Below are 11,116 nucleotides of genomic sequence, written 5' to 3'. Positions count from 1 at the left end.
GGACGGTGTGGAAGTGATCTGGCCCGGGTCTAAAATTGAGCTGAAGCAGGAGAGAGAGTCATTTTTAGTTTGAAGCGTACAGACTCATCATTAGCCTGGCTTTGTATGAGCATTTCATATTCAGGTTGAAGCTGAAGGAGCCTCTTTCTCTTTCACAATCTTCATCTTTAGACCCCCTCTGTCTTTCTTTCTCCTTTCTCTCTAGCTCTCTCTCTATTTCACTATCTTCATCTTAGACCCCCTCTGTCTTTTTTCTTCTTTCTCTCTCTCTCTAGCTCTCTTTGTCTCTCTTCACCTCAGACCTCCTTCCATCTCTCTCTCTCTTTTTTTTAATTGGGACCCCATTCCGTCAGATCCAGCTCTGCTCCTTCCAAACACACGGCCCCCATAGTTCCCCCAGAGTTCCCTTCTGTCTCTGTGAACACACGGCCTCCATAGTTCCCTTCTGTCTCTGTGAACACACGGCCTCCATAGTTCCCTTCTGTTTCTGTGAACACACGGCCCCCGTAGTTCCTCCATAGTTCCCTTCTGTCTCTGTGAACACACGCCCCCCATAGTTCCTCCATAGTTCCCTTCTGTCTCTGTGAACACACGGCCCCCATAGTTCCCTTCTGTCTCTGTGAACACACGGCCCCCATAGTTCCCTTCTGTCTCTGTGAACACACGGCCCCCATAGTTCCCTTCTGTCTACTGTGAACTTCTGTCACATTTATTCATCTTAACATTCAGACCTAAGACATGAAGGACATGGACAGCAAATGAGTTCCCTTTCAACATGCACATTACATAACCAGATCACAAATGGCAGAAAGCTTTCATACAATTGATAAAGGAATTCATTTCAATAAAATGCATATATGCACTTCCATTTCAGCATGTGCTGACCAAGGTGTGTTTACAGAATCATGGACGCTGCTTTTGTTGTTGGTGTATTAAGGGGTATGTATAGCATTAATCCGATTAAAGATGAATGGCTTTCTCGCATGAGTAGAGGCTGTTTGTGGCTCAGCAGGCAATTTGGTGTCAGTACAAACATCACACCCACACACACACCCACACACACACAAATACATGGTGCTATGTTTTGAAAACTGTCTTGTATTTGCATTTGTATGTGCCTGCGTGTTTGTGTGTGTGTGTGTGTGTGTGTGTGTGTGAAGCTGAGTCCTTAACAGCCTTTAATTGCAAAGATGCGTGTGCACACACACACACACACACACACACACAAATACATGGTGCTATGTTTTGAAAACTGTCTTGTATTTGTATTTGCCTGCGTGTTTGTGTGTGTGTGTGTGTGTGTGTGTGTGTGTGTGTGCGCCACATCTTTACAATTAAAGGCTGTTAAGGACTCAGCATCATGCTCTGTAGTTTTCCCAGAGGTGCACTCAAGTCTTTCAAACAACAAGCGGAACTGACACAGTGAAGGAAATGTCCTTAGCATTGCTTTTGCTCACGAAAATGAGGAACAAGCATTGACACAAGCAGAAAGAGAGAGAGAGAGAGAGAGAGGATAGAAAGAAGAGAAAACAAGACTTTGACTAAGCCTTTTCTTTCTTCTAAAACTGCATTAAGAGACAGAAATATAAGAGCCATTGCCTCAGATCAATATAAGCCATTGCCTCAGAATAAATTTCAGATTTTTCTTTCTGTTTCCATCCATCGTCACTGGTAATTCCATGTCTACAGAAGTGATCATGTCTGCCATCATTTTCACTGGTAATTCCTTGTCTACAGAGGTGATCATGTCTGCCATTTTTGCAGATGATGTTTGAGAGGTTGTATAGTTTCTGTTCTGAGATGCAATTTCCATTAGGATGCTGTCTGTGGCTGTCTGACAGTTTTACATCATTTGGAAATAAGAGATTCAAGTGCCAGGAGCATCCCACCCCAGCTAATTCATTAAGCGCATGTCCTGGACGTTCAATCAGCTTTTTAATTCAGGAAGCTTTATATCTGAGCTTCACATTTAATCCCCAATGGTGACTTTTTCTGGAGTGAGAGCTGACATTTTTTTAAAATCCCTCATGTCTAACTCTAAAACTTTCAATTGAGAAACAAAGTCGGATAAGGACATGAAACTTGAAGTGGATCTTTTCAACGTGAACTGCCCTCTTATATCATCTAATACCACTGTATGAGACCTATGAGACTGCTGGCTGTTTAATATAATAAATATCTTTATTCTCAAGCTGGATCCTCCGGAGTGATGGACCTTACTGGGCCGTCCCCTGGTTCAGCACCATAGACCTCTGCATTGATGTCTGCCCCTGGGTCTAATCCACTAGAGGTGCATCCGTAGGACTGAGTTTGCTGGTGATGCATCGTTAAGGCTGAATATCTCAGGATGCTCTAGTCTACATGCTGGGGAAAAAAGGAGTTGAAGGTGATTAACACATGGGACAAATGTTTTGCATAAGGCAACAGCTTGTCAGTGAAAAAATTGAATCGAAACATAAATAAATATTTATAAAACATCTTGTTTTATGCAGCAGTGTTTGTGTGTGTGTGTGTGTGTGTGTGTGTGTGTGTGTGTGTGTGTGTGCATGTGACGTGTGAAAGGAACATGAATGATTTATGGTGTGTGAGCGCTGTGTTCCAATCTCAAATGTGAATTCCCCTTCGGGTTAATGTTGACTTGTATTTTCTGAGTCTGTGTCGTTTTATTTATGCTCCTGGTGTGGATTTCCTTGTGTGTTCTGTCTGTGTACGTACATATCTCTCTGTATCATGCCTGTGTGTATAATCACTGTCTATTCTGTATCTGAAAGCTTGCTGTTTCTTAACAAACGGCAACAAATCAAAAGGTGTATGTGTGCACCGTGCACTTCCTAAACCTAATCTTTAGTTGGTGTTAGGAGTTGTCTGATCAGAGGCTGCTGTCCTAGCAAGATGTTTTTGTTGTACGGCAGATCTGTGGTTACCTTGTGTTCCCCATAGCCTACCGTGCCGCTTAAATGGGCACAGTGTCACATAAAAAAAGAGAGCTGTAATTGGCACCCCAGGAATCAGCAGAGAGCGGAGAAGAGGTGGGTAGAGATTTGCCAACCTGAGGAGCTTGTTCCAGGCGTGCGGGTATTCTTTGCTTAAACCCTCTCTGGCTACAGTTTAAATTTAGCAAAAACTGGGATCACACAAGAAATGTGAGGGTGTAAGAAGACCCTTCTCCTCAGACTGTTTGCGTGTGTTCAGAAACGTTTTGCGGTGAAAGCAAATGAGAAACTGTCATGAACATTGCCCTTGATCGTTTGCTCTGACCAAGGTTCCAGGGGCGCTGCTAGATAATTTGGGCCCTATGACAGACAATAATTCTGGGCCCCCCGATAATATATAGTTTTAACCCCAAGGTTATACTCAGATCTGTCTCTGTTTTGATTTATCAGGCCTGTTCCTGACTGGGTCAGGTAAAACCTACTAAAAGGTGACTACTAGCACAAGATAAATGGACAGAGTCAAACAGCAACGTAACAATGCCATAATGAAAACTAAGTGACTGAATTATGCTTGTTTTGTTCTGATCAATCTTCCATTAAAGTCACATAATGTCTTGTTTCTCTCCTGTGTCATAGTAACAAAGAACACAGAGAAGAGACCAAGCTAATGAGCTTATTGAAGCTAAGGCCAGTTCCGTTTAGCCTACTAACTAGAATGCTTTTATTCTTTTCTTGCCCATACTGTATATTAGCCAGTGATATAGATGTGTAAAGAGTGATCGTGCTTGTAAATACAGCATGTCCTTATGTAATATTGCATTTGTAGTTAATAACCCAACACACATAGGCTACACACTCTCACACACTAACAGACAGTATACACAGACACACACACACACAAAGACATGCACTACACATCCCCTTGTGTACATGGTGTGTGAGTGTGCGTAAACAGCAAGGGTTTGCAGACTGCTCACAGTGTGATGATTGATGGCATTTTTCACTTATACAACCTGTGTGTATTCACACTGTGTGTGTTTCCGTGACGTCCATTTAGGAATATTTGTTTACTTTTGAAGGACAAATGATTTGTCTATTTTGCCTGTTGACCTGATTCTGTATCCCCCCCCCCCCCCCCCCACCACCACCAGTATTTCTCTCATCCTTTAGGCGTCTCACACATACAAGACATCATCACTGACCTCAACAGGGATCTTTACTGCGCTAGTGTCTCGCTCCTGTGAAATGCTAATCTGCGAGACCCCCGCATGTGCAGTCAGAACAAAACCGAGTGAACTCCATGACGAACAGGATTCTGAATGGACATGGTTTGTTTGTTTGCACAGAAAACGGAAGTATTCCATTGCAAAGGAGTCATCCTCTAAAATGACCCACACACATACACATATTTCTGCCCCGGTTTTCCTGTTTAAAAAGAGCCCCAATACCACCCAGGGCAGTGCAATTAGTTTGGTTTATTTGCTCTCCCAGCTGTTTGTTTGCACGCTGCATTAGAGGACAAGCTAATGTGATCTGGTCAGGCATGCAGAGGAAGCGAGAGGGGCTGGTTCAAATCCCAGAACAGCTGGCAAGTGCCTGAGGAGATAGTGCTAATAAGAAGGAGACGATGTGATGGCGGACGCGGGCTACGCCTGGCGCGGATCCGGTGCAGTCACGGTCAGCTATTGTCCAGCATAGCTGAATTCTGTTGAGTCCCGCAGGGCTTAGGAGGTAGGTTTATGTTTGCCACTGTTTGAACATAAACAAAGTTGGATGCCAAGCCATAAATCAAACGAGTTTAGCTTGGGATTTTCATGGCACTCTCTCTCTCTCTCTCTCTCTCTCTCTCGCTCACATCGCTGTTGTTTGTGCAGCCTGGCGACAGCAGTCATTAGTTTCCAGAGGGGAGTTTATATGGCCACTTTTCTACCCAACTGAGTCTACTTACTTACTTACTTACTTACTTACTGCAGCTCAGGAAATGGACTCGAGGTGATGTTCAGGTCCTGCCGGGGGTGTGTGTGAGTATGTGTGCGCGCGTCTGTGTGCGTGTGTGTGTGTGTGAGCGTGCGTGCGCCTGTGTGTGCGTCTGTGTGTGCGTGCCTGTGTGTATGTGTGTGTGTGTACTGTGTGTGTGTCGTGAGGTTGAGAGGGTTAAGTCTGTCAGCAGCTTGCTTCAATTTACTGCTATGTTGGCGTGTGCAGACAAAGAGGGACTCCTTTTCCCCTGTTTCAGCACCTCGGCAGCTCTCTCGCAGTCTGCTCTGCAGAATGAAAAGCCCCTCACAGCCGCCTCGGGCTGCCCCCTCTGCTCTCGGAGAATAGGGAAAAGCAAACACTTCAACATCTCCAGGCCTTCACAATTTACACTCAAAAAAGCCACAGAATCTGAAAGGGTCTTTGACTCTTGTCCAATTTTTACGCTCAAAGCCATCTGTTGTACAGCATTTCTATTAGATGTAAAATAGTGTGAGCGTGGGCTGTGGGAAACCAAGTGATTGTTTTCAAAGATTCACAGCATCTGAAATGTTTACACATTGAGTAGCATCACCACCTCACACGTCTTTAACTGCTGCAAAGGAGGAGAGGCAAGAGAAGGAAGCTGGATGGGTTCTGGCAAAAAAAAATATGGAATCACCACTTTTAGAGGATGTTCATTCAGCTGTTTTATTTTTTAGAAAAAAGACAAATCACAGATTTGCCTCCTTTTTTTTTCTGTAACAGATTAACATTCTGGTACCTTCTGTGAAACAGCTCAAAAAAATCAACAACAATTGTAGTAATTTAAGAGAATTTATTTTTTATTTTCTCGATCATGTAGGAAAAAATGATGTAGCCTACTGCAATCACTAAGGAAAAAAATATGGAATCACAAACCTAAAACATCATAATTAGCATTTTGTTGTACCTCTACTGGCTTTTATGACTTCTTGAAATTTTCTGAGAGATGGGTGTGTTTTGGGCGTAACATCCTTTAATTGCCACAACCCTGAGTGCAAGGTTTAATAAAAAGTGGAGTGCATGGTGAAAATAATCATTTTATTGAGTGTTAGATAAGAATAAGCCTTGCTTTGCGTTTTGCCAGGTGTAAGATAGGCCCCTTACTTAAATATCATTAAAGCTGATATTCATGGTTTTAGAACAATGTCAATAGATCATTTGCAAAGCATACTGTAACACACATAAACTAACCATGAAACAGCTTTTATGGTGAACCGCTTATGCTCTAACCTATTAGTTTAAAGGAAATTAAATGAGAGAAATAATTGGTTTCTGGAGGATCTTGTTGTGATTATGTAGCATTATGCAGTGATGCATTATGCAGTGAACAAATGTGAATTCCTTCCAGATTTTTTTCTAAAGCATCGCAGTATAAGAACTAGAGAAAGCAAAACATCTGTATTGTTTAGCACCGTTGTATATATATGGACTGTACCAAGTTAGAAGGATTACGGACGAGACTTCACAGTGGTATGTTCCCTTCCTATGTCACACACAGTCAGCGTGGATAAACCCCCGTTATGCAGTGGAGACGAGGAGAGGGACGCAGGAAGTGGATTGTGACAAATCGCCCCCTTGTGTCCTCCATCCTGCTGCTTGGTCCTCCCGCATCACCTCACCTGTGTGACATAATGTGGGTGAACGCCAGATGTAGTGTGTCACCTTTGCCTAATGCACATGTCAGTGACGGAGGAGCACAACCGCTCCCACCAACAGGCGCCTTTGTTCTGCCTGTGTCGTTTTGGTGAGGCAGCGATGCAATTAGCGTTGTAGTTATGTAAAGGCGCATAACAACCTTTTGAACAACATGGGGTCCTTCTGTGTAGTGTGGTGCCATGGCATTTATGACAAAGCACAGAACATAGCCCAACTGTCTTCTTTGTTCGTCAAAATATGGTGAAAAATAGATATTGGGTGTGTTCGAAACGGGTAAAGTTGCTGCCTTTTAAGATATCTAACTGGGGAGCAAGGCAGCAAGTGCGGTTCGAAACCGAAAAAACAAATTCTGCTGCCTTTTAAGATATCTTAGAATTCCCAAATAACAGTCATTTTTGAAGGCAGCATCGATGCACACTTCATGCTGCCTCCTACCCATAATCCCTTGCGGCAACGTCTGAAACAGCTGTGAAAGGTAAACAAACATGGCGGATGACATCGGTAATGGCTGCTGAATCTGTTTAAAATGTCATTTGTGTGATCTTATTTCGCATAGATTTGCAGATTACAGATTAGAAATAAACAATTTACTATCTGATTATGCCATTGTTGTAACCATTAATAGCGTCTGGTCTGATATATCTGCCGGCCGTAAAACTAATTTATACCGTTAGCCTGCTAGCTTACGTAAGCTAATTTAGTTTAACGTCAGGCCTTTGCTAACGTCATACCGTAGTGTTAACCAAAGATTCTAGAGTGCTACGCTCATTTTTAAAAGATGCATTTAATCCAAAGTCATGTCTAGTGAGACAGCTCTCTATGTAGGGAGGGAGGCAGTAGGCAGCTGTCTCCCGTTTGGAACACACCCATTGTTACATAATAGAAGTTGTTCATCCCAATGAGAAACTGGTATTGTTTGTTTTACTTTGTGTCTACTTTGTGTCTTAATATATGAAACTATGTCTATTTGCCATAATAAAATTGTGATATTTGACCTTTCCAAACAGATTAAGACCCATACACATACTTACCTTTCAAGATGCATTTGTTCTTCACATTCAGACAGAGATCAGGAAGTTGATAAATGTAATGTACATGTCTAGTATAGCCACATGACTTTTGCCTTGAAAGAGTGTTGATGCTATCAGGATCGACCATCAAATCCCAGCACATCCTCTCCATCGTCCTGCTCCATAGGTCTGGTCTTAAGGAGACCTGGGATTCTGTAGAGCCGTCTCTTTCCCTAAGCTTGCCTCACCCGGCAGCTTTTAAAACAGCCTTGCATTCCACGGCTGCAGAACAGACGAGTGTGCAGGTATTCAGGACAAACGTTTTTAAACAGTCGCTAATCACTTCCTTCTAATAAACAAAGCACCTTCACACTAAATCAGGTGATTTTTTTGTGTGTGCATAAAATGCCCAGCAGTAACCTGTTCCCATGCACAGAAGGTCAGCAAAGCATTGGCTACAGAATCAGTGACCATAATTCTCAAAGTGAACTAAGATGAAGCCAAATATGGACAATTTTACTCAGCCAGCCATTTTGGTATTTTCAACCCTTTTTCAAGGATGAAGTCAAACGAGTCAAAATTTTCATTTAGGGCCAAAACGTCAATCAGTGCTGTTTTGAGTAAGACATAGGGCTCTATCTTGCACTTTAACGTTCTACAGTGTAGACAGTAGTATACAGTTAAGAAAGTGGTATGGTTTACAGTGATATAAATTAAATATATAATATAAATATGTGCAATGTATCAGAAGTAGCCGTATAAGAGCAGAATAGGTATTTTAGTTCAGTGTTTCCCAAAGTCTGGGTCGCGACCCACGGGTGGGTCGCAGGAGATTTTATTTGGGTCCCCAGCACAATTTATGTTGTGTTATAGGCCAAATCAACCATTTGTCATTTTATACCAGGAAAGCTAACAGTCTTCTATTAGGGTGTAGTTTGTTAACTACCACAGTCACGGTTTTGTCATAAAAGCTCATGAAACTGGCGCATGAAACTGGGGGATGAACGCATCGCAGAGGGGGTGCCAGAGCATGTATATCTACCTCTCAAAATGAAACCGTTCTGTGGGGCACCTGCAATGTAGGCTACCTCGCAGTTGCAAACTGCAAGCGACATGAATCCACCTATTTGCACGAACATTAACAGATACCAGCTCCTCAACTTTGCCGATTAAAATCTAGTGACCATGCTGTCAACTAAAGCAGACATCCAGACCGGAAATAAGGCCATTCAATTTGCATGTAGATAGTTTCGATTGTAGATGCAATCTTTAAAGTTAATAGCAACCTCCTCACATTCTTATTTCTTAAATGGGTCGCGATGGTCTGTCATTTTTAAAAAGTGGGTCCCCAGAAAAAAAGTTTGGGAAACACTGTTTTAGTTGGTTGGTTGTCACTGGGGTTCAGTAGGGTGACAGCCGCAGAGAAGAAGCTTTCTTTGAACCAACTGGTTAGACTGTAACGCCTCCCGGAGGGGAGTGGGGTGAACAGTCTGTGCCTTACGCAAGCATCGCTTACCCTGGATGGCCTCGATGGAGGGGAGTGAGGAACCAGTGCGTTGGGCAGTTTTCACCACCCCCTGCAGTGCTTTCCGGTCAGAGGCAGAGTAGTTGCCATACCAAACTGTGACACAGTTGGTGAGGATGCACTCGATGGTGCAGCGGTAGAAGTTCACCAGGATCTGAGGAGACAGGTGGACCTTCTTTAGCCTCCTCAGGAAGAAGAGATGCTGGTGAGCCTTCTTGATCAGGGTAGAGGTGTAGAGGGTTCGAGAGAGGTCCTCAGAGATGTGGACACCCAGAAACTTGAAGCTGGTGACACGCTCCACCTCAGTCCGGTTGATGAGGATGGGGGTGTGTGTGGTAGCTTTTGTCTTCCTGGTGACAATGAGCTTTTTGGTCTTCTTGGTGTTGAGAGCCAGATAGTTGCCGCTGCACCACAATGTTAGGGTGCTAGACCTCCTCCCTGTAGGCCGTCTCATCGTTGTTGCTGATAAGACCAATCACCGTAGTGTCGTCTGCAAACTTGACAATGGTGTTAGAGACAAGTACAGGTGTGCAGTCATAAGTGAAGAGGGAGTAAAGGAGAGGGCTCAGCACACAGCCCTGTGGTACGCCGGTGTTCAGGGTAAGGGTTGAGGAGGTGAGGTTATCTAACCTAACAGACTGCGGTCTGTTGGTTAGAAAGTCCAGAATCCAGTTACAGAGGGAGGTGGGCCAGGACCAGCCTTTCGAAGCCCTTCATGATGATGGGGGTGAGTGCAACTGGACGAAAGTCATCAAGGCTCATTGCAGTGGAGTATTTTGGAACCGACATGACAGAGGGGACAGGGACAGCTGCATCGGCTAGGGACAGGTTAAATATGTCATCAAGATGCCATCAGGACCAGCAGCCTTAGTCTGCAGCCAGCTGCATTAGTCCAGCTCAGTGCCGTACACACATCAGTGGGGGGGAGTGTAAGGGGTTCTGCACACACCACAGCCTTGATGGCCACCTCTTTGTTGTCCCTGTCAAAGCAGGCCCGTCGCTAGAAGGCAAGCAAACCAAGCAATTGCTTGGGGCCCCGAGCTGGCCAGGGGCCCCAAGACAACGACTGGTTAAGAATAAAATGCAACGACAAACTGTGAGCGCCCCTTTGATAGTCAATGCAGTAAAGTGCAACGACACTGTTACCGGCAATACCGGGATCCCCCTCAAGGGGGCCCCTCTCAGTAGTTGCAGTTAGCCAGCCAGGTTCATGATCTCTGTGGAGTTATGCGTCCGGAAGCCAGAAAAGAAAGAAGAGAAAGGAAGAGGATGACAAGAAAAAACAAGATAGTGGTAAGTGATAAATTACACTGGATAAAATAGCTCTACTTGTCTTGTACAAATGGTGTAATGTCGCAGCAGGAAGGCTAGCCTAGCAAAAAAAAATTATGTTAACTACCTGCCTGATGGCCCATGCTGCTTGTAACAAACTAGAACAGTTAGCGCAACTTTTTTTCCAACGGACGGAATATGGTTACATACTGTAATATGTTTATTAACGGGATAAGGAAGACGCAGATCTGTTCCAGAATCACTGTTTATCGTATTTAATGACATAACATTGCTATAGCTTTGTAATAGGTTTTGATGAAAGTGGCATAGCTTCTCTGCTATACTAACTATTCGACCGTGATAATCTATTTACCAAATGGGAGTTAGGAAAACCACACGATAAATTCCGGGCATCAAAGCAGATTGGAACATTCATGTCTAGCAGTATTCATGCACGCCAGCTGTTTACTGTCTTTAAAGCACCAGGTGCGTCTGTCTAATTCTCAAACAGCAGAATGCTTAAATGCTATGTTAAGCTACAAGTAGGCCTAGGTCAATGTATAACATTAGCTTGGGATGTTTTTACAGTAAGCATTGGTAGTTGTGAACGCAGCTGCATCCCTTCTAAATATCAAAATATGGAAATGCTAACATATCTTTTCTTTCTCCCTCAAGGTGCTTTGCTTAAATTTCTCAGCCCTCAGGCTCTTCCTAAGGAT

This window comes from Alosa sapidissima, chromosome 15 (assembly GCF_018492685.1).
Source record: "Alosa sapidissima isolate fAloSap1 chromosome 15, fAloSap1.pri, whole genome shotgun sequence".
In the NCBI taxonomy this organism is placed as follows: Eukaryota; Metazoa; Chordata; class Actinopteri; order Clupeiformes; family Clupeidae; genus Alosa; species Alosa sapidissima.
This window is presented reverse-complemented; position numbering follows the sequence as displayed.